Below are 24,998 nucleotides of genomic sequence, written 5' to 3'. Positions count from 1 at the left end.
GATGGGGGATGGAACTAGTTGATGTTTTGGAAAGGCTGGCCCCTCTGCATTTCAGGACTTACCTTGTCCAGGGACCTATCTGGAGGTTGAAGGTTTTGGTTAAATGCAAAGTTACACTAGTGCATAGAACCTTTGTAGAATCTTATGAAATGCACTAGGTATTCTTTAGGATTGGAAGTAATTTTGGTTGGGGTTTGGCAAGTTGTGGTAGGTAGCAATGTCTAACTAAAGAATGTGTAAGAGTGACCTCCAGTGTAGCCTCCCAATGCTATTTGAACTCTATCAGCCACGGATACCTTACATGTTACACTCCTTTTCCCCCCTTTGGGCAAGATGGCATTGTTGATCCCATGATGCCAGGGCTAGGCTCATCCCTAGGGGTCATCTCCTATGCCACCAGGGAGACTTTCATCCCTGCATGTCATATCCCACATGGGGAGAGCACAATGGTTTTACTTGCAGAGTTGGGCTTAGAGAGAGAAAGACCACTTCTGAGCAACAGAAGAGGTCCTCCAGAGGTGACTCTTATGCATACCTATAGATAGGCTAAGCTTCTCCTTTACATACATAAACTTCACAAGGGAAAGCCTCAAGATCAAAGGCTTGGTCTATTGATTTGGGTGTCCCTAATGCTTGTCACAGTATTCAGTGTTTCACCGGTGATAAACTTTAATAGTTCCATAATTTTTCTCCCCTCCCTCAAGGGACTTTGCCAATACTTTTTGATTATCTGCTTATTACACTCTTGGTTGTATCCAGGCATTGCACTAAGCTATAGAGGATTAAAGGCTCTCCTTCTTGGTCTGGGCTCCTGTTTCTGTATATTTTTAAATACTTTCTTTATGGGTACCCTGGGGTTTATATTATATAACCTGCATCTATAATTTACCAATTTGAAGAGATACCAACTTAGCTTCAAAAACATACACATTGTCTTATCCCATATCCCTCTTTATGTGTTTTGTTCCATTTTATCACTTTATACCTTATCAGTTTCTTGACCCAGGGTGTTATTGTCATCATCATAGAAAAGGGAAAGAAGACCATATTTATATCTAAATAGTAGATGGAAAGAGATAGCTTATTTCTGGAGAAAGTACAGAATTTTTGCCCCATATGAAATGGAACATGAAGAGTATTGATTACCACATAATAATTCTATTCAGGTATTTGATGAATTCTTGGGAACAGAGATGGGTTATCACAAACCATATTAGCACTGGATCAAAATGAAACCTTGTTCAAGAAGTGGTGTACTTACAGAAGCAAATCAAAAAAGAACTTCATACTTTTATGCACCCATTAGCAGGGGGGAGTTTTCCCCCTGTGTATGTGGTAGTAAAGGTCATAAAAACATTTGCTTTAACGTAGTAAGGTGAGCAGTATCTCTTATGTTTTTCCTCAATATGAATAAACTCACTCTAATATTCTAGACTGCAGGAACTTTATCTTGGGATCCATAAATCACACTGTTCCTCTGTTATGATGACATCATTTTGATTGTCCACGGTGAACCAGAATTAGAGAAAATTCTGAATGCTTTCATAAGTCATATGTATACCAGAGGATGAAAATATAGCCCTCAAAACTAAGGAGCCCATCATCTTGATAGTTCTAGAGATCAGGAAGTCAAAAACATCTTAAAACTTCCACGTTAATTATAAGTGCTGTCCTACCACAAAAGAGACACAACGCCTAATGGGCCTCTTTAAATTTTGAATTAATATCTCTTATTTGTTTTCTTTGTTTTGTTTTACTATATGTTTCAGTTTACCCATAAGGCTGCTAATTGAATAGGACTTAGAGGAATAAAAGGCTCTGTGACAGATTCAGGCCGCATTCAAGTAAAAAACTCCAGAAAGCTGTACTAAGAAAATCATTACAGAGATACTAAGATTTTGGAGCAATGGTATGCTTGTTTCTGCAGTAAACTTCATACATGCAAAATAATAAGAACAAAGAATAAGACACATTCTATCTCCCTGCATGCACATGGGAAAAGTCAAATGCTTGGCCCTAGGAAGTTATGTTACCGTGATAGCTGATATCCTCCTCATTATTTGGATTCATGTGACCCCACATGGTCAGTACAGAATTATGCATGAGATAAGAACTGATGAAATTGTAAATGCAAAGGTAAATTTTTAGCAGCAAGTGACTGAGACACTCTTGATTCCCCCTTCTGCTGTATTGACAGCTCTCACTTGGCCTTCATCCTTGACTTTATCAGAGTTCCTCTTGGTTAGAAAATCAAAAATAAATGAGGCCAGTTTCCAGATGACTCCACAGTATGCAAACACCACCCAGACTTGGAAGACAACATCATTACAGATCCATGTAAGTATTTCCCTGAAGGACAGCAAGGATGATAAATAACCCCAGCGGGCATAATTATAAGCAGTGCATCTGATTGTTCATTTTGTCTCAAAGGAGAGATGACCAAGTCTACTAAACTGCAGTTATTTCTGACAGTCACTAGCTGTTATTTCTGACAGTCACTTAGGAAGGAAAAATTAGAAAACTGCTGACTAGGAAGCCTGGCAAAGAAGTTTATGGATGAAATATTCAGAATGAATAAGAACATTCTTTGTAGAGAATGCTCTTCATAACTAGTGCTCAAGGTGACTTTTTATGGATGTCATTTAGCTTCTTTCCTGAGTCATACCAGTTGTCTCCTCATGGTCCCATGAATGAGGTGGCCTCGGGTGCAAGTATGTAGGTAATGCATGATCTCAGCCACATCAGATCTGAGAAGCCATTTCAGAAACTGATACGGAACCCTAATAGAGAATCATGCCTGAAAGTACTAACTGGTCTCCTGGTGGTAGATTAATTATATCAGATTCTTCTAATATAGAAGGGTAGCAATTTATTTTCTTTAGAATCTATATTTATTCTGCTTATGGGTTTGCCTTCCTCCCTCTCAGTTCTTTTGACAAATCTGCCTACGAACTAAAAGATTGTCTTATTCGTTGCCATGTGTTCCAATCAAACCAAATACCAGGAAAGGACTAGCTTTTAACAATGAGGATTTATTAACTTACAATTTAAAGTTCTTAGGCTGTAAAAATGTTCAAATTAAGACATCAGTAGGATGATACCTGGACTCTGAAGACAGGGTCTTGGCATTGGGACATCTCTGCCACATGGAAGATCACATGGCCTGCATCTGCTGGTCCTTGGCTTCCGGGTTTCACTGCTTTCAGCTTCCGGTTCCAGTGGCTTCTTTTCCGAGTTTCTGTCAATCCTCTCTTAGCTTCTCCAGGGCTTTTTCTTCACATTTTTCTCTGGCTTTTTTTTTTTTTTGTCTTTTGTCCTCTCAGAAAGGACTCAAGTAAAAGTATTAAGACTCACCTTGAATGGGATGGGTCAAATCTCAATTGAAATAATCTAACCAAAAGGATTCCACCCACAATAGGTCTGCACCTACAGGAATGGATTAAAAGAACACGGTCTTTTCTGGGGTATGACAGCTCCAATCTTTTTCACACCACATCATTTCTGACCAGGGAATTTAATTTACATAAAGAGAAGTATAGCATGGACTCATTCATTCTATCTTTATTGCCTCTATTAAGGCTATTTCAGACTGAAAATGATGACCATTTGTACATTTCTATCTCTGATTTTGACCTTAGCCACAGTTGGAAGGGCACAATTATGAGAGTAATGGCAGTGAGACTAAATAAGACTCTTTCTTCTCCAACACTCACCCTTTATGTTTATTAGAATTTTTAAGTGTTCACTTACACTCTTTTCAGAGAAACTAGTAGTGGTTTCTAGGTTGCCTAGAAACTAGACTAGGAAAAGGATAACATCAGTCTTTACTGCAATATTCTAGAAAATAAACTAAGTGACAATTCTAAATTGTGGTCCATCAATTTTGTTAGACAATAAAAAAATAAAATTCTGAAGAAAATATTGAGGCAAAGTCCTGAAATTAAATTCATACAAGTCATCAAATACATAAATCAGTTATTTTTTTCAAATTTAAAATGTTTCTAAAAAATAGAATCAAACAAGAATTTTGGTTCAGATATCACAGACAAAATAAACATAAATTAAGTAAAATTTTACTTGGCTTATATTTTCTGTAGGAGAAAATATAAAGGCATAAATCTCTGATAATAATTGGGCAGGTTATTTCTCTCTCTGGCTTGGATTATTTTCTACTTAAAATATGAAATAGTTCTTTCATCCAAATTTGCTTTTTATTTTTGCATTGTGGTAGTTAGATTCAGTTGTCAACTTGGCCAGGTGAAGATGCCTAGTTCTATTGCTGTGGAAATGAGCCAATGGCATGTGACCCTCATTTGTTCCTAATTACATCTGCAGTCAGCTAGGAGGCGTGCCTGCTGCAATGAATGATGTTGAGTTAATTGGCTGGTGCTTAAATGAGAGATCAACGCAGCACAGCCCAAGCAGCTCAGCATATCTCATCTCAGCACTTGCAGCTCAGCCCAGGCCTTTGGAGATGCAGAAAGGAATCACCCTGGGGAAAATTGTTGGAACCCAGAGGCCTGGAGAGAAGGCCAGCAGAGATCGCCCTGTGCCTTCCCATGTAAGAAAGAACCTCAGCTGAAAGTTAGCTGCCTTTCTTCTGAAGAACTCTACATCAACTAAATAAATCCCCTTTTATTGAAAGCCAGTCCATCTCTGGTGCATTGCATTCCGGCAGCTAGCAAACAACAACATGCATGGATAGGCTCCAGGAATAGAGCCCAGGTCTCTGGCACAGCAGGCGAAAACTCTGCCATTGAGCCACCAGAGCACCGCCCCTATATAAATTTGCTTTAGATAAAGAACTAGCCTGGTAAAAGTTTGGCATGAAAATAGGTGAGAAAATAGGCATGTTCTGTAATTCAATATGAAACATTCACAATGAAAAGTAGTATGTCAGTGTCTTTAAGATCTTTTTTTCTTTACTAGATTATAGTTCATATATACATGAATATTAACAATTATATCCATCTCAGTTGCAAGCATACTATTTATATATTATTTTCTATTAATTTATAAAGAAACCTAAAATCATTCTCTATTACCTGCATTCATTTGTTACTGAAAACAAATTAATTTAATTGTGGTTGTTTCTGTCATTTATTTAACCTCCCCATTAATTAACAGATGTTGGTACTTACCTTTGTGCCTGGCATTTAGGGATCCTTGAGGAAAAGTAATACATTAATAAATGTGAAGAAGTATTCATGGTAGCACTGTCTACACATGAAGAAATATTAGGTCTTTTTTTTTTTTTTTTTTTTACCATTTCATCTCTGGTAGTGACAGTTTGCATTCAAGCCATCTCTGTTCATAGGTATCTTCAAGCTCCATTGCTGTACATTTGTGGATAAACAGGTGAACGCGGTGCTACAGAGAAATTTTAGTTAGCAGTGTCCTTCTCTACCAGAAATGAAAATACACTATTCCAGATACCGTAGAAGCCATCGCTCACTGTGAGATTACGGTACAGCATGCTTTCTGAGGGAAAATATAACTCACGGGGAAAGGCTGAAAGGAGAAAGAACAATCTCTTATATTGAGCCGAGGTGCTGTGTGTGCCCATTCTCTACCTGTGAGTGCTGTTAAGAAACTGGCAATACAGGAGAATGTAGTGGAAAGAGGCTTTATCTGTTAAGACAGGAAAAATAATGACAAAGACTTGAAAAGCAAACTTTAAATATGTTTGCCCATTTGATATAACTTTCTGAGGAGTAGAAACTATTAGCTGAGAGAAATACTTTTATAATAATAAAAAAAATGAATTAAAGAGGAAAAAGGAAAGAAGGGAGAGCAGAAAGGAGAGAGAGTAAAAGAATAAAACAGAAGAGAATTTGCCATTGTGTGTGTTTGTGTATGTGCGTGTGTGTGAAAATGCTCTAACACATAGAGATTGACCAGGGACCATAGACATGGTATGTTTTGTTTTGAAAATTGCTTCTCAATTTGATTTGAGTATGTATTAATTTTCCAGGACTGTGATCACAAATACGATGCACTGGTTGGCTTAAAGAGCAGGAAGTTATTGGCTTGGAGTTTTGGAGGATATCTGAAATCAAGGTGTAGGTAAGGTTTCTCCGAAGTCTGCACTACTTACTCTGGTGTGGGCAGTTCTGTCATATGTGATCTATCCGCGTTGCTGCTCACGCTTTTGGCTTCAACCGATTTCTATAGCACATTTCCATTGTCTTATAAGCACTTCAGCCATACTGGGTTGAGGTTTACCCTCAATAATTTTGGACACAATTTAAGTAATAACATTTTCAAAGGCCCTATTTACAAATGGATTCACACTTATAGGAATACAGATTAATATTGAAGCATGTCTTCTGTGGAGGACACGATTAAATTCCCAATAGGCTGTATACACAGCCAGTCATTAAAGATATTTTAATATCTAAATGTTATGTATTCATTTGATCTTCTTGTTCAAACGTTCTAAAGAAACATTCCTTTTTAAGCATAGTGTTTCAAATTTCAAAAGCTGCCAGAGTACTATATACAATAAATTGACAGGCTTTTTCAAAAGGGATTTATTAAGTTAGAAATTTAAAGTTCTAAGGCCATAAAAATGTGTGAATTAAGGCAGAGAAAGATAACTTGACTCTGAAGAAACACCTATGGCGTCCACGGTATCTCTGTCACACAGGAAGGCACATGACAATGTCTTTTTCTTCTAGTTTCTGGTTTCAAATGGGTGTCCTAGCTCCTGTTTCCAGTGGCTTTCTCTCTAATGTCTGTGGATTCTCACTTAGCTTCTTTGGGGAAAACTGTGGGTTTCATCTCAGCTTAGGATCTCCAAATGTCTGTGTCTGGTTTCATCTCTCTGCCATCCATGTCAGCTCTGAACTTTATGTTTTCTGTCTTTTATTCTCTCATAGGAGACTCCAGTAAAAGGATTAAAACCCACCTTGAATGGGCAGGGTCACATTTTCATGTAAACAACCCAATCAGAATGTCCTACCCACAGTTGGGTGGGTCACATCTCCTTGGAAACAACTTAATAAAAAGGTCCCACCCAAACAACCCCACATGATTGGGTTAGGATTAAGGGCATGGCTTTCCTGGGCTACCTAACAGTTTCAAACTAGCACATGGCATTTTAGATAAATTCATTTGAAACATGCATTTTATAAAATCTGGAGCTCTTTTTGATGAAAATAGGAATGTGGAAAAGATCCATTTGAGCTATCCTAATGTCTTTGCAATGGTTCCATTTTTCATTGTGTAATTCCTTCAGTGTTTTCCAAGTGTCCTTTAACTGTTCAGTTCTCTAATTATCTATATGTTCATTAGTCAGAAATACTTTCAGGTATGTTCTTAATGGTTGAAGTTGGAGTTTTTCTTGGTCTAGTTGATTGGTGCTAATTCCATTTTGTAAATAGTGCTAAGTGTATAGATATTCTCAGGGAAATCTCTTCTAACTTTCTCTGTAGACAAATATTAAAATATCCTGAATCCTTGAGAATCACTCTAGCCCAAATAAAAAGTAAATAAATGATAGCAGCAATGTGTACAATGTTAAGATATGGTATACTAGATTGGGTGTTAGTTTGAGAATTAATAGGTCAGAGGTTCTTTCCTACTTTGCACATATACCACTGTGTTATTCAGAAATTAATTTACATCTTATGGGTGTAATTTCTTCAATTTTCTAATAAACATTTTTTAACACTTGAATATTAATGGCATGCTCTCCTAACCTTTTAGCCCTAACATTGCTTAATAATATGCTAACAGCTTTGAGTCATAAGGAGTGCATGATCTACAGAGGCAATAGTCACCCTGAGTTTGTTTACTTTTCTCCATAAATAAGAGTATTTGTGCTGATTTCACATTGCATTAACCAATTAGAAGCCATTTAGCGTTGGATGCATTGCTTAACCTGAAATATTGCCAGGTAAATATTGTAGAAAGACGTTGAGAACAATATATAAAACACACTTAGCACAGCAAGTAGCACTGATCAAATTGATTTTGAAACAAAATTTTTTGTTCCTTTTCTTTTTCAAACATGATTCTAAATTGAAATTGAAGAATGAAAATACTATTTTTATAGTAAATGATAATGATCCTGTATTTTGGATCACCCTAAACTGCATTGTCCTCTATAACTTTGAGTATAAAATTAAGAACAGACTGTATATACAGTGTCACATACACACACACAAAATGTAAAATATTAGAGCATGAATTAAGATGAGAATCTTCTATCACCAAGATTCTCAAGAAAAGAGGAACCCGCATTGGAGACACCATTAGTCTGGCTTCTCTAGAAAACAGAACCAACAGGAGATACAAGTAAAATGAGATTTATAAAGGTGCCTCACACAACCATGGAAATGCAAGAGTCCAAAATCCATAAGGCAGGCCATGAGGATGGCAACGCTGATGAAGGGTCTGGAAAAACTCCAAAGGAGAGGCTTGCTGGCTGAAGAAACAGTGAAAATTCTCTCTTCTTCCTTAAAAGTCTTCAATCAATTGACTCAAACACAATTGATTGGATTACCTCATTTGGAGGAGATACTCATTTGCTTGATCATGGATATAATCAGTCAAAGATGCAATGATTTAATAATACACAAGCCTTGCAGTGTATCAACCAGCCATGAAATATTCCTGTAGCAATATTTAGGCCAGTGCTTGCCTGACCAGACAACTGGACATCATCACCAGCCCAATTGGATTCCAGAACCTAATCATCAAAGAGATCATGTACCACATGGAAAGCACAAAACTTTTAATGTGTTTAGAATAAGGAAAGACAACATATTTATATGTAGTTATTTTTATCATGATATATTTTAGATTGCTTTAAAATGAATATAATGAGGTAGGACCATGGTAATATAAATGTTGTTGGTAAAAATACATGCAATATCAGGAATATGCCTTCAACATTTTTACTTATTGTGTGAATAATCAAGATATTTTGGAATCTTTCTAGACTATCTCAAATACCATTAGCTCTCCAATATCTGGAAGACTCTCTGCCATAAGTTAGACATATGCATGACACACAGTATGGAACTTTATTAAGAAAAGATCTATTATAGGATGGAAATTAAGTAGCTTAAAATTTAAGCAATTCGGTACTGAAACGTTATTAGAAAGTTAGATATTATTGAAAAGCCTTCCTCAAAGATATGTTGCCTCACCTAGAATATCCTGCGTTGTCCCAAACATATATGTGTATGTTTGCGCATGCGTGTGTGTGTTTAAAAGCACTTAAACGAGATGGACTTTTTTACTTCTGCTACTCAATATTCCCATACATATAGAAATGCCTTGGAATTGAAAATTATTTGTACCATGCCTGAAGAAAGCCAGAAAAGCCTGGAATACTGCAGATCTATCTTATCTCACATTTTCCCAGCTTTCAGATAGTGCTATATCAGTATACCAAAATCTTCATTAGGTTCTTTTTGTGAAAATTTTTTTTCTTTGCCATGAGCTTGCAGAAAACATAATAATTTATAATATGACAGGGAATGGAATATTGCTTCACGCTGCTGGCACAGAATCATTATTATATGTGGTTTGTCATGAAAACTGCAGTGGGGAATGAGTATACCCTGTACTTCACTGAACATTTTAAGAGATTATGAGAGTAACTCTGAGATGTACGTAACCTGATATTTTAATTGAGTTGTGATTATAAAATCATTTATAAGAAGAAATATCAAATTAACAGGTTATTTAATTTTTCTCTCATGTTTCTTTTCTCTCCATGCTTAAAGAATTGTTTGGGGGATAATTCTTGTTATTCTACCATAGGAGATGTTACAATATTTTCCTTGAAGGTGCTCTTTGCAATGAAATTACAGAAAAGTTGCTACCATGTAAATGAAACATGCTGTAAATTTAGCCACTTTGGTTCTCTCTGAAATCTAGCTGGAAATGTCCCTAAATGGAAACCTGTCTTCTAGTCAAATACCTTTCTTTTTACTCCAAAAATAGAGAATTCCTTCTGATTTTAATTTACTGGAAAGTACTTGGGTACAATGACTGAGAGTAGTAAGCTGATAGGAAATAAAATACTGTATTCCTATAGCTTGTGATAATAGTGTCCTGAAATAGTAACTTCAGCTTACCTAGTTTTCTGTTTATCTGTGAAGTGAATGTTATACTCAATCATGATATATCCATCCTTAAGAAATTTTATTGTGCTTTTGAATATTATCATAAATTATGGAAGACTATACAATGTTCATACTCAAAGGTTCTAAAGTAAATATTCCAAAGAAGGCAACAATAGATATGATACAAGTGGATATTAACTTTTAAGATTTTAAAAAAGAATAATAGGACAAAAATAATACCATGGATATTTAACTTCTTAAAATGAGGGCAATTAAAAATGCAAAATAAAATTGTTAAGATTGTGCTATGGTCATAAGAAAACAGATTTTTACTTCAAAACCTCATTTAAAAGGTGTAGATAGAGATTATCTATTTAAATAGGAATATTAACAGCCATTCTATGCCAGCAACCAATAAAGAGAATTATGACTACTTATAATGGGACAAACTCCTTCATCTCTAAAACTTGATATAAGCAGTTAATCTATGGTCAGAATATGAAAAAAATTCTCATAGTGAAGGAAAACTACAGCCTTCAGAAACTTTTTATAGGACTTCCAGAGAAGATGGCGGCTTAGTAAGGTGCGCACATCTTAGTTCCTCCTCCAGAACAACTACTAAATAACTAGGAAAAGTACAGAACAGCTCCCAGAGCTACGATAGAGTCCAGACACACAGTGTACCCCAGGGTGGAATGGCTGGACCGGCTATGAGACTCCGCTGCGGTGAGGTCCCCGAGCGGCGCGCTCCTCCCTGGGCCGCGGCGGCTGGCGGCCGGCGCTCCTCCCTCCCTCCTTCCTGGTCCGGCTGAGAAACTCGGAGAGGCAAGTTCCCCAAGTCGCGGTGGCTGGCGGCCGGTGCCCCTCCCTCACAGGCGGCTCCCCGGGCCAGCTGGGAGCTTCGGATCAGCGGTTCCCCAAGCCGAGGCAGCCGGCGCCCCTCCCCCATGCACGGCTTCCTGGGCCGGCTGGGAGCCTCGGATCAGCGGTACCCCAAGCCGTGGCGGCCGGCGACCGGCGCCCCTCCCACACATGCGACTACCCGGGCCGGCTGGGAGCCTCAGATCAGCGGTTCCCCAAGCCGCGGAGGCTGGCGACCGGCGCCCCTCCCACACATGCGGCTTCCCGGGCCAGCTGGGAGCCTCAGATCAGTGGTTCCCCAAGCTGCGGCAGCCGGCGACTGGCACCCCTCCCACACACGCGGCTTCCCAGGCCGGCTGGGAGCCCCGGATCAGCGGTTCCCCAAACCGCAGCGGCCGGTGCTCCTCCCCCACAGGCGACTTCCTGGAGGGAAAGGAAAGAGTCTCCAACAGTAGTAGAAACTGAGTCCAACATAACACCAATAGTGGCATTAATGAACAACTTCTGACTACTAAAAATAGGCCCTCAGCTCAGGCAAAACTGATCAAGGTGGAAGTTGCCTATTGGGCTAACTGAAAAAGAGGAAAGGGGGTGAAACAGAGCCTTCTATGGCTGTTTCTATGGAGGCATGGTTGCCTCTGGGCTCAGCGCTGGGATAACACAGGTTGCAAATGCCCCAAATGCAGAAACAGGCTGCTTTCAGGGCTCTCTACCACCTGAACCTTCCCCAGGGGAGGGGTGAAATGCAACTCAGGTGGAATCCCTCTCTCAAGGAATTCAGATCCCAGGACTTCACAATTTGAAGCCATTAAAACCAGCCTACAACCTTTCCTCTGTCTCCACCACATACCCAGCAGTGAGAGTCTTCCAAAGTTAAAGGAGCCACAACATCTTTTGCTGGTGGGACCCGCAGACAGACAAGCACCACATACTGGGCAGGATAAGAAAAACAGAGCCCAGAGACTTCACAGGAAAGTCTTTCAACCTGCTGAGTCCCACACTCAGGGAAATCTGATTAAATGCCCAGACATCAGCAAAAACTAACAAATCACACCAGGAAAATTGAAGACATGGCCCAGTCAAAGGAACAAATCAATAGCTCAAATGAGATACAGGAGCTGAGACAACTAATTCTGAATATACAAAGAGAAATGGAAAAACTATTCAAAAACCAAATCAATAAATTGAGGGAGGACATGAAGAAGACAAGGGATGAACAAAAAGAAGAAATGGAAAGTCAGAAAAAACAAATCACAGAACTTATGGGAATGAAACATACAGTAGAAGAGATGAAAAAAACAATGGAAACCTACAATGGTAGATTTCAAGAGACAGAGGTTAGAATTAGTGAACTGGAGGATGGAACATCTGAAATCCAAAAAGAAACAGAAACTATAGGGAAAAGAATGGAAAAATTTGAGCAGGGCCTCAGGGAATTGAATGATAATATGAAGCGCACAAATATACATGCTGTGGGTATCCCAGAAGGAGAAGAGAAGGGAAAAGGAGGAGAAAAACTAATGGAAGAAATTATCACTGAAAATTTCCCAACTCTGATGAAAGACCTAAAATTACAGACAAGAAGTGCAGCACACCCCAAAGAGAATAATCCAAATAGGCATTCTCCAAGACACTTACTAGTCAGAATGTCAGAGGTCAAACAGAAAGAGAGGATCTTGAAAGCAGCAAGAAAAAAACAATCCATCACATACAAGGGAAACCCAATAACACTATGTGTAGATTTCTCAGCAGAAACCATGGAGGCGAGAAGACAGTGGGATGATATATTTAAATTACTAAAAGAGAAAAACTGCCAACCAAGACTTCTATATCCAGCAAAATTGTCCTTCAAAAATGAGGGAGAAATTAAAACATTTTCAGGCAAAAAGTCACTGAGAGAATTTGTGACCAAGAGACCAGCTCTGCAAGAAATACTAAAATGAGCACTAGAGTCAGATACGAAAAGACAGAAGAGAGAGGTATGGAGAAGAGTGTAGAAAGAAGGAAAATCAAATATGATATATATAATACAAAAGGCAAAATGGTAGAGGAAAGTATTACCCAAACAGTAATAACACTAAATGTTAATGGACTGAATTCCCCAATCAAAAGACATAGACTGGCAGAATGGATTAAAAAACAGGATCCTTCTATATGCTGTCTACAGGAAACACATCTTAGACCCAAAGATAAACATAGGTTGAAAGTGAAAGGTTGGGAAAAGATATTTCATGCAAATAACAACCAGAAAAGAGCAGGAGTAGCTATACTAATATCCAACAAATTAGACTTCAAATGTAAAACCATTAAGAGCCAAAGAAGGATACTATCTACTAATAAAAGGAACAATTAAACAAGAAGATAAAAATCATAAATATTTACACACCGAATGAGAATGCCCCAAAATACGTGAGGAATACACTGCAATTACTGAAAAGGGAAATAGACACATGTACCATAAGTTGGAGACTTCAATTTCCCACTCTCATCAATGGACAGAACATCTAGACAGAGGATCAATAAAGAAACAGAGAATTTGAATAGTACAATAAATGAGCTAGACTTAAGAGACATTTATAGGACATTACACCCCACAACAACAGGATACACCTTATTCTCAACTGCTCATGGATCATTCTCAAAGAGAGACCATATGCTGGGTCACAAAGCAAGTCTCAACAAATTTAAAAAGATTGAAATCATACACAACACTTTCTCGGATCATAAAGGAATGAAGTTGGAAATTAATAATAGGCAGGGTGCCAGAAAATTCACAAATATGTGGAGGCTCCACAACACACTCTTAAACAACCAGTGGGTCAAGGAAGAAATTACAAGAGAAATTAGTAAATATCTCGAGGCGAATGAAAATGAAAACACAACATATCAAAACCTATAGGACGCAGCAAAGGCAGTGCTAAGAGGGAAATTTATTGCCCTAAATGCCTATATCAGAAAAGAAGAAAGGGCAAAAATGCAGGAATTAACTGTCCACTTGGAAGAACTGGAGAAAGAACAGCAAACTAACCCCAAAGCAAGCAAAAGGAAAGAAATAACAAAGATTAGAGCAGAAATAAATGAAATTGAGAACATGAAAACAATAGAGAAAATCAATAAGACCAGAAGTTGGTTCTATGAGAAAATCAACAAGATTGATGGGCCCTTAGCAAGATGGACAAAAAGAAGAAGAGAGAGGACACAAATAAATAAGATCAGAAATGGAAGAGGAGACATAACCACTGACCTCACAGAAATAAAGGAGGTAATAACAGGATACTATGAACAACTTTATGCTAATAAATACAACAATGTAGATGAAATGGACAAGTTCCCAGAAAGGCATGAACAACCAACTTTGACTCAAGAAGAAATAGACGACCTCAACAAACCAATCACAAGTAAAGAAATTGAATCAGTCATTCAAAAGCTTCCCAAAAAGAAAAGTCCAGGACCAGACGACTTCACATGTGAATTCTACCAGACATTCCAGAAAGAATTAGTACCAACTCTGCTCAAACTCTTCAAAAAAATTGAAGTGCAGGGAAAGCTACCTAATTCATTCTATGAAGCCAACATCACCTTCATACGAAAACCAGGCAAAGATATTACAAAAAAAGAAAAGTACAGACCAATCTCTCTAATGAATATAGATGCAAAAATCCTCAACAAAATTCTAGCAAATCGAATCCAGCAACACATGAAAAGAATTATACATCATGACCAAGTAGGATTCATCCCAGGTATGCAAGGATGGTTCAACATAAGAAAATCAATTAATGTAATACACCATATCAACAAATCAAAGCAGAAAAATCACATGATCATCTGAATTGATGCAGAGAAGGCATTGGACAAGATTCAAATTGAAAACACTTCAAAGGATAAGAATACAAGGGAACTTCCTTAAAATGATAGAGGGAATATATGAAAAACCCACAGCTAATATCATCCTCCATGGGGAAAAATTGAAAACTTTCCCCCTAAGATCAAGAACAAGACAAGGATGTCCATTATCACCACTATTATTTAGCATCATGTTGGAGGTTCTAGCCAGAGCAATTAGACAAGAAAAAGAAATACAAGGCTTCAAATTGGAAGGAAGAAGTGAAACTATCACTGTTTGCAGATGATATGATACTATACATCAAAAACCCGGAAAAATCCACAACAAAACTACTAGAGCTAATAAATGAGTACAGCAAAGTAGCAAGTTACAAGATCAACATTCAAAAATCTGTAATGTTTCTATACACTAGCAATGAAAAAGCTGAGGGGGAAATCAAGAAACGAATTCCATTTACAATTGCAACTAAAAAAATAAAGTACTTAGGAATAAATTTAACTAAAGAGACAAAAGACCTATACAAAGAAAACTACAAAAACCTGGTAAAAGAAATCACAGAAGACCTAAATAGATGGAAGGGCATACCGTGTTCATGGATTGGAAAACGAAATATAGTTAAGATGTCAATTCTACCTAAATTGATTTACAGATTCAATGTAATACCAATCAAAATCCCAACAACTTATTTCTCAAAAATACAAAAACCTATAAGCAAATTTATATGGAAGGGCAGGGTGTCGTGAATTGCTAAAAGTATCTTGAGGGAAAAAACGAAGCTGGAGGTCTCACGCTGCCTGACTTTAAGGCATATTATGAAGGCACAGTGGTCAAAACAGCATGGTACTGGCATAAAGATAGATATATCGACCAATGGAATCGAATAGAGTGCTCAGATATAGACCCTCTCATCTATGGACATTTAATCTTTGATAAGGCATTCAAGTCAACTCACCTGGAACAGAACTGTCTCTTCAATAAATGGCGCCTAGAGAACTGGATATCCATATGCAAAAGAATGAAAGAGGACCCGTATCTCACACCCTATACAAAAGTTAACTCAAAATGGATCAAAGATCTAAACATTAGGTCTAAGACCATAAAACAGTTAGAGGAAAATGTAGGGAGATATCTTATGAATCTTACAATTGGAGGCGGTTTTATGGACTTTAAACCTAAAGCAAGAACACTGAAGAAATAAATAAATAAATGGGAACTCCTCAAAATTAAACACTTTTGTGCATCAAAGAACTTCATCAAGAAAGTAGAAAGACAGCCTACACAATGGGAGACAATATTTGGAAATGACATATCAGATAAAGGTCTAGTATCCAGAATTTATGAAGAGATTGTTCAACTCAACAACAAAAACACAGCCAACCCAATTACTAAATGGGAAAAAGACTTGAACAGACACCTCTCAGAAGAGTAAATACAAATGGCCAAAAGGCACATGAAGAGATGCTCAAGGTCCCTGGCCATTAGAGAAATGCAAATCAAAACCACAATGAGATATCATCTCACACCCACCAGAATGGCCATTGTCAACAAAACAGAAAATGACAAGTGCTGGAGAGGATGTGGAGAAAGAGGCACACTTATCCACTGTTGGTGGGAATGTCAAATGGTGCCACCACTGTGGAAGGCAGTTTGGCAGTTCCTCAAAAAGCTGAATATAGAATTGCCATACAACCCAGCAATACCATTGCTAGGTATCTACTCAAAGGACTTACGGGCAAAGACACAAACGGACATTTGCACACCAATGTTTATAGCAGCATTATTTACAATTGCAAAGAGATGGAAACAGCCAAAATGTCCATCAACAGACGAGTGGCTAAACAAACTGTGGTATATACATACGATGGAATATTATGCAGCTTTAAGGCAGAATAAACTTATGAAGCATGTAATAACATGGATGGACCTAGAGAACATTATGCTGAGTGAGACTAGCCAAAAACTAAAGGACAAATACTGTATGGTCCCACTGATGTGAACCGACATTAGAGAATAAACTTGGAATATGTCATTGGTAACAGAGACCATCAGGAGTTAGAAATAGGGTAAGATAATGGGTAATTGGAGCTGAAGTGATACAGACTGTGTAACAGTACTGGATACAAAAACTCAAAAATGGCCAGCACAATACTACCTTATTGTAATGTAATTATGTTAAAACACTGAATGAAGCTGCATCTGAGCTATAGTTTTTTTTTTTTTTTTTTTTTTTTTTTAATTTTTAATTTTTATTTTTTTCTCTCTATTATCATTTTATTTTTTTCTGTTGTCTTGCTATTTCTTTTTCTAAATCGATGCAGATGTATAAGAAATGGTGATCATACATCTATGTGATGATATTAAGAATTACTGATTGTATATGTAGAATGGAATGATTTCTAAATGTTGTGTTAGTTAATTTTTTTTAATTAAAAAAAAAACAAAAACTTTTTAAACTGAATTTTTCTTAGAATATAGATTTACAGAAAAATTGCCAAGGTAGTACTGAGTTCCTTTAATCCGCATACTCAGGTACACACATTATTCATGTATTAGTATGGTACATCTGTCAAAGTGAACAAGTATTGGTATATTGGTTTTAACTAAGGTCAATTCTTTATTCAGATTCCCTCCCACTTTACCTTCCTTGTTTCCAAGATCTTATCCAAGCTCCCATATTACATTTAGTCTCCATGTCTCCTACGCTCTTGGCTGCGACAATCTCCCAGACAGTCCTCGGTTTTGGTGATTTTAGAAGCTTTGAGGAGAATTTCTGGAGTATCCATGCTCGGGATTTATTTAACACTTTTCTGGTGATTAGATTGGGGCGATGAGGTTTAGGAAAGAGATCAAAGCAATAAAGATCTATTCTTATTATACAAACTATCATATCATTTTGATGCTAACCTTGACCAACTGGCTGAGGCAATGCTTGTCAGGTTTTTAGACTGCCAAGTTACTTGTTTTCTCTATTTCCATACTTCACTGTTAACTCTCTGTGTAAAGCCCACACTTAAGGAGTGGTACAGGGTTACAAAATCTGCATGCCACTTGAAGGCAGATAATCTCATACACCATATAGAATTCTTCTGCATATCAGATCTGTCTACTATATCCAATTATTTATATATTTAATCATTAATTTATATCAGAACGAACTCATGGGCATATATTTTATACTTTGGGTAATATTCAAATTCACCTTTATTTTGTGGCTCAAACTGTTCTAGCTTTTGCCATTAGAAGTACTTTCCTTTGGTTCTTGTGTCCCATTAGCATGTTCCCATCTGTGTGTGTGTGTATGTGTGTATGTGTGTATGTGTTTTAGCACTTCCTTATTTTTGAACACTATACTTAGCAAGAATTTTACCAAAGAATCCTGATTCATTTTATTGGAAAATGGTATCACAAACCAAGATCTGGTCTTAAGTGCGCTTGTTTCTACTGCAGAACCATTGCTTATAGGTCCTCTCAGCTGACATAGCAAGGAAATGTGTGTACACTAACTTGTCTGTATATACATATCTATAAATATATAAATATAAATGCATATATATATATATATATATTAAGCTACATATGAGTTTGCCATCCTTAACTCTAAACATTTACTACCCGAATCATTCTCGCTTTTTCCCTTTGCTTATTTCTAACTTCTCAATGCAGCAGCGAGAAACCGGACTCATCATCTCTCATCTATTTACTTAATTGGTAACCTCCAGTACATACCACCTATAGTGTCTTCAGCATTAACTTGTATGGGGGACAACTTATGTATAATTAGAGTGTATTGTATATTGTATAATTGTGTTATTGTATTGAGTGCTATTGTATAATTGTGTCTAATGTATAATTAGACTGTTTTCTTCTGTGTAATTCCTTTTACTTTTATCCTTACGTGTTTCATTGATTTCCAAATTTTTTTCAGTGCCAGTTCCTTCATGCCTTTCACTGAGGTCATATTATTCATTTGTAATGTATGTAAATCCTTTTGTTTTGGCACTCAAATCTGTTATTCCTTAGCTGATACACACACACACACACACACACACACACACATACACACCATATACATATATATATTATTATTGTATTAGGATACAATCTTCATACTGTAAAATTTTACGCTTTCTGAAAAATGTAGAGATTGATATATTCACCCCTGAATCCCCATAAAGAATAGTTTCACCACCATGAAATATTTCCTTTGTTTTACCTATTCAAGCCCCCTGCTATCATTTACTGTTCTAGTTTGAAAGCTGCCAGAATGCAATATGCCAGAAACAGAACAGCTTTTTAAAAGAGGAATTTAATAAGTTACGAGTTTACAGTTCCAAGTCTGTCCAAATTAATGAATTAATAATTTGGAAAATGTCCAAATTAATGAATTAATGTCCAAATTACAGCATCCAGAAAAAGATACCTCGGCTCAAGAAGGCCAATGAAGTTTGTGGTTTCTCTTTTGTCTGGAAGGGCACATAATGATCTGCTAGCTTTCTCTCCCGGTTTCTTTTTCCATGAAGCTCCCCCAGGGGTGTTTTCCTTCTTCATCACTGTCATGGTCAGGTTCATGTGTCAACTTGGCCAAGTGATGTACCTGTTTGTCTGGTTGGGCAAGTGCTGGCCTGTCTGTTGCGATGAGGACATTTCATAGAATTAGATCATGATCACGTCAGCTGCATCCACAGCTGATTCCATTTATAATGAGCCAAAGGGGAGTGTCTTCTGCAATGAGTGATGCTTAATCTAATCATGGGAAGCTTTTTAAGGGAGGATTCAGAAGAGACAGGATCTTCCTGCTTTGGTTGGCAAGCCTCTCTTGTGGAGTTCATACAGACCTTCCATTGGAGTCGTTGGCTTCACAGCCTGCCCTGCGGATTTTGGACTCTGCATTCCCGCACTCACGTGAGACACTTTTATAAATTTTATATTTGCAAGTGTTCCCTGTTGATTCTGTTTCTCTAGAAAACCCTAATTAATACAATCAACCAAATGTCTCTAGCTGTGTAAGCTCTAAAGCTTTTTTCTAAAATGCTTCCCTCTTAAAGGGAATTGTGGTTTCTACACTTTGTTTTATATTTCAAGATTGTTTTGTCTATTCTGGTGACTTCAATTTGCATATGAATTTTAAGATCAGTTTGCCAATGTACGCAAGTTGCCTTTTTCTAAGGATTATATTAAATCTGTAGATAAATTTAGGGAAACTTTTCTTTGTTTCAACCAGAAGGACACCATTTATTATTTCTTGTGGGGCAGATCTGCTATAAACAAATTCGGTTTCTATTCTTCTAGAAATGCATTAATTTTCCTTAAGTTTTGAAGTGTAATTTTAATACAAATCGAATTCTTAGTTGACAATTGCGTTTCATTCTTCCAGCTATTTGAATATGTCATCCACTGCTTTCAGGCTTTCCAGGTTTCTGATGAGAAATGAGCTATTCTCAAGCATATCTCGTATGTGATGTCACTTATCTCTTGTTTCTTCCAGTATGCTCTCTTTTGTTTTTAAGCATTTAATTTTGATGCATTTAGGGTTGAGTCTCTTTTTTATTTCAGTTGAATTTATTGAGCTTATTGAATGTTTAATTTAATGTTTTCATCAAACTTTTGGAAGTTACAGGTAATTATTTAAATATACTTTCAGTTCCTTTCTCTCTCTTCTATCCTTGGACTTCACCATTATGTGTATATTGGTCTGATTTAGGGTTTTCTAAATCAGTGGTCTCTGAGGTTTTGATAATTTTTCTTCTTTCTTTTTTCTGTCTGTTCTTCAAATTGGATAATCTCATTTGCATATATTGAAATTTGCTGATTCTTCTGCTCACTCACATCTGCCATTGAGTCCCTGTAGTGATATTTTCATTTCAGATATCACACTTTTCAACATTTGCATTTTCATTTTATTCTTTTTCATAATTTCTATTACTTCATTATATACTCTAATATTTAATTTATTAAATATTGTGTCCTTTGTCCTTTTAACATAGCTGTAGTAGCTGATTTAAAGTTAGTATCTAATAAGTCCAGCATCTGTGCTTCGTCAGGAGTGTTTTCTATTGACTGCTTTTGTTTCTCATATAAGGAGAACATTTTTTTTTGCATGTTTCATAATTTTTGGTTGAAAACTGGGTATTTTAAATAATGTGATATAGATAATTCAATTTAAATGCTCTTCCTTCTTTAGAGTTTGTTGTTTTGTTGTTCTAAGTGACATTCTTGAAATAATTCTCTGAAGACTGTTATTTTTACCATTTAGAGCTAAAGTTTCTACACAACTAGCTTAAATGAAAGCTGATAACTAGACAGAGATTTCCTTTAGTGGCAGGAACCAATAAGTCTCTTAGTCTTTGTTAAATAGTCCTGTATTCATGCTGCGGCATAGCTTCATTATTCAGGCAGTCAGCTTATCGCTCTATCTTAGTTTCATTTCCTGCATCACAGAGATGCAACATCAGCCAGAGATGAGAATATGGCCTTCTCTGATTTTTGTTGAACATTCACACAACACTGAGCTTCCACAAGTACTATAGATCCCCAGAAATATGTTTGATATTTTCATGTCTTCCTATGGATATCTCATTTCCCAGTTTTTCTTTTTAAGTTTTTTGGTCAACTGCTTAACTTCACCCACTGTTATTTTCACCTCAGCCAGCAGTGATGTTAAAATTACCTTTTTTTTTTTTTTTTCTAATGAAACTCCCCTGGAGAAAATGTTGTTTGACTGAGCAGGCTGTGAGTCAGAATAGATAAAGACAAAGACAAGCCTTGTGTTAGGGTTTGGATTTGTTATGTATCCCAGAATATGCCATGTTTTTTTAATCCATTCCTGTGGGTGTAGATCTATTCAAGGTGGGACCTTTTGTAGAAGTTATTTCAATTGAAATGTGACCTACCACATTCAAGGTGGTCTTAATCCTCTTACTGGAGTCCTTTATGAGAGGATAAAGGAAGAAAAGGCTGAGAGAGCTTGGAGAGAAAAGCTCAGGGAAAGCAAGCAAGGACCCACAGAAGCTGAAAGTGCTACTGAAGTCAGAAGCTGAAAACAACAAAAACCAGGAGAGAAGGAGCAGCAGATACCAGCCATTTGCCTTCCCATTTGCCTTCCAGAGGTGTCCCAGATGGCTTTCTTTAGAGAAGGTATCCTCCAGTCCATGCCTTAATTTGACATTTTCACAGCCTTAGAATCGTAACTTGTAAGCTAATAAATCCCCATTTTTAAAAGCCAACCCACTTCTGTATGTTGTATTTTGGCAGCTTTAACAAACTGAAACACCCTGTGAGTAGTCTTTTTCCTGTGGCTCCTAAGACATAGGTTCTAAACATGATTGTGGGGCCACTGATTTTCAATGGTAATGAAGAGCTGGGGAGGGAGGGATAAGGTAAGTTAAAATACAAAAAATAACCATTATTACCAAAACTCCATTTTTGGAAGATTTGATTAATTTTCAGAGTTCTGAAAAGGGTAGTTTTGATGATTGCTACCACATTCTTGTGGATTCCGTGGAGGGAAAGTCTTTTGGAGTACCTTAATATCTTTCCCTGACATCATCTCACTGTACTTAAATTGAAAGAAATATTTTAAATATTTAAAAATAAGGGAACATTTAGGTATTGAGTAGAACTGAATGTTGAAACTGCTCAAGAAATGCTGAATTTGCAAAACCTCCTTATTAGTAAATGTTAAAGAACATATTTACTTGACATCAAATTATTGAAAGTATTGTATAAAAACAAATTCTCCATTTCAAATTTAAAGTATTCCATTTTAATCTTATCAATTCCATACCAAATTGGCTGTATCATGCCCTGCAAAGAAGAAATAGATCCTTCTTAAATTCTAATAGAAATGCAGTAAAATGTAATACCTTGATTCAGTTCAGGGGTTTTGGCTAGTATTTAAACCTCATCATTGCCATTCATAAGTGTGTTTCCTTGGGCAAGTTATTAAAATATGGGAGAATTTTTCTCAAGACATAGGATTGGTAGGATTGGACTTTTAAAAGCAAGGAGTAAGCTACTTTTAGTGTGTGTAGACTGCCCATCACCTTAGTGTTCCTTGATTCAGATATTCAAAATTTATAGCCATCCAATAATCTGGCTCACATTGCCTCACCTACATGTAATTTGTTTTCCCCTATGAGGTACTTGAGGTGTCACATTTTCTACTCTACACTTATGTCTCTCTCTCTCCCTCTCTCTCTCTCCATGTCTCTCCTCTATCCATAGATAACTCCCAAGAAACAACTTAGCAAGAACAAGAAGAAGGTGGGGCAGATAGGAAAATATTCATTTTCTATTGCTGCTGAAACAGATACCCATAAATTTGCTGTCATAAAGCAACATAAATCTAGTCTTACAATTCTGTAGGTCAGTTGTCTGGTAAGTATCTCACAGCCCTAACATTAAAGTGTCCACAAAGTGTTTTCCTTTTTGGAAGCTCTAGAGGAGGGTTTGTAGCACTGAGATTGATTCTTCTACCCACATGTAGAGGCCACTGCATTCCTGGGCTCATGAGCCCTTTCATTTATGTCCTAAGTCAACAAGGACAGATTGTATTCTTCTCACCTCACACGTCTCTGAACTAGTCAGGAAAGGTCCTCTACTTTGAAGGACCTAGGTGATTAGGTTGGGGTCACCAGGATAATCCAGGAAAATTTCACCACCTCAAGGCCTATAAACTCAATCATACCTACAACATTCCCTATGACATTCAAAGTAGCATTCGTCAATTAGGGAATTGGGGATTAAGGCATGTAAATCCTCTAGAGGTAGGGTATTAGTCCACCTACCATAGTGATGAATATTTACATTGCATATTGGGAAAAACATGATGACCATAAATTAAAGTTTTATAGGCAAGACCAGAGGATGGAGAGTTTTGTTGGAAATCCACGCTGAAGAATGTAGTTGCTCTTATGCTAATTAATTGTGGATATGTTAGACAAATAGATGCTTTTATGGAATCGATGAACAATTCTTATATCCACACAGCTACAATAGATGAAAGAGAAAAAGAATAGGACCATAACTCAGAGTTGCATTGCTCAATCTGATTTCTAGGTAAATATCTGAGAGTATGATGTGGCTAAAACCCCAACAGAAGAGATGTTGGATAATTCTTTCCCATCTACACCATCTGTTGGAAATCACTCAATCTGCAGATATAAGATTATGTAATGGACCAACAAAAATACAGATTATAAAGAAACATTGAAGGCCAAAAAAATTCAGTCATCTCCTGAGGACACAGTGAGAAACAGAAAGAAAATGGTCTAAACTTATGGACTAAAAAAACTGAAAAAAAATATTATGAGCAATGCAATTTTCTTCCTAAGCTGCAAAAAAAGGATAACCCATAAAGATATTTGACAGCAGAATTTGTGTAGCTGAAAAAGGAAATGGAAATATAAGGAATGATTTTAAGGTAAGTTAACATAATATCAGAATTTAGTTCTGAATTATAGTTTAAATATGCATCATATGTACACTCCAGATTTTCCCACATACATCTAAGCTTTTCTGCATAATTTATACTTTTAAATATAAACAAAAACAGATACAAAAGACTGGAAAATTTTAGGAGGGATGTGATAAAATCTCTGAAAACTAATGATTCTTAAAAGTAAAGTGTTAAGTAATCTTAACAGTTAAGTAACTGTAATATGGATATTATTACTGATTTGTCAAGCCTCAGATACTATTATGACAAACTACTTATTTTCTTTACACACTCCTAAAATAATAATGGAATAATCTTTTTCTTTCAAAATACTTTCTTATCTTTTTTAAATTATAAAGCATTTACAAAAAAAGAGCATTTATCTAGGGCCATTAGAGAAGCTTAAGTAATGAATTCTGATTTCCTTTTAATTCACATAGATGTAATATGCAAGGAACTTTTAATTAAAGAAAAATAATGAGACTTAGAATTGCAGTTATGCAAATTAAATGTATAATTCTATAAGAGCAAAAATTGTTATAGTACTTCTAATTCAAAAAGACACTTCACAATGTCAGCTCTTAATTTTCTAGGTTCCCAAGGGATCCTATTTCATGTGTCTTCCATGAATGTTATCAGAAGTTGAATTACAAAACTTTAGTTTCATGCTTCAAAAAGGCATTTCCAATTAAGATTTTGTTGTCTGATATTAAAGATGTACTTTTGAAATAGAAATATCCTGATCATTAATTCAATGATTTCTCCTCTTTAAAAA

At 36.6% G+C, this 24,998-nt stretch overlaps 1 long non-coding RNA gene across 1 annotated transcript; it reads left to right on the top strand.

Annotated features, from left to right (window-relative positions):
• Nucleotides 1-5,327: 5,327 nt before the first annotated feature.
• Nucleotides 5,328-23,167, top strand: LOC143646125 (uncharacterized). Its single transcript, XR_013157304.1, has 3 exons — nucleotides 5,328-5,467; nucleotides 5,975-6,066; nucleotides 23,011-23,167. It is a non-coding gene; the product is annotated as an uncharacterized LOC143646125 (long non-coding RNA).
• Nucleotides 23,168-24,998: the final 1,831 nt, after the last annotated feature.

This window comes from Tamandua tetradactyla, chromosome 9 (assembly GCF_023851605.1).
Source record: "Tamandua tetradactyla isolate mTamTet1 chromosome 9, mTamTet1.pri, whole genome shotgun sequence".
NCBI classification, from domain to species: domain Eukaryota; kingdom Metazoa; phylum Chordata; class Mammalia; order Pilosa; family Myrmecophagidae; genus Tamandua; species Tamandua tetradactyla.
Note: the sequence above shows the minus strand (reverse complement) of the source record. Positions and strands in the feature narration are given on the sequence as shown.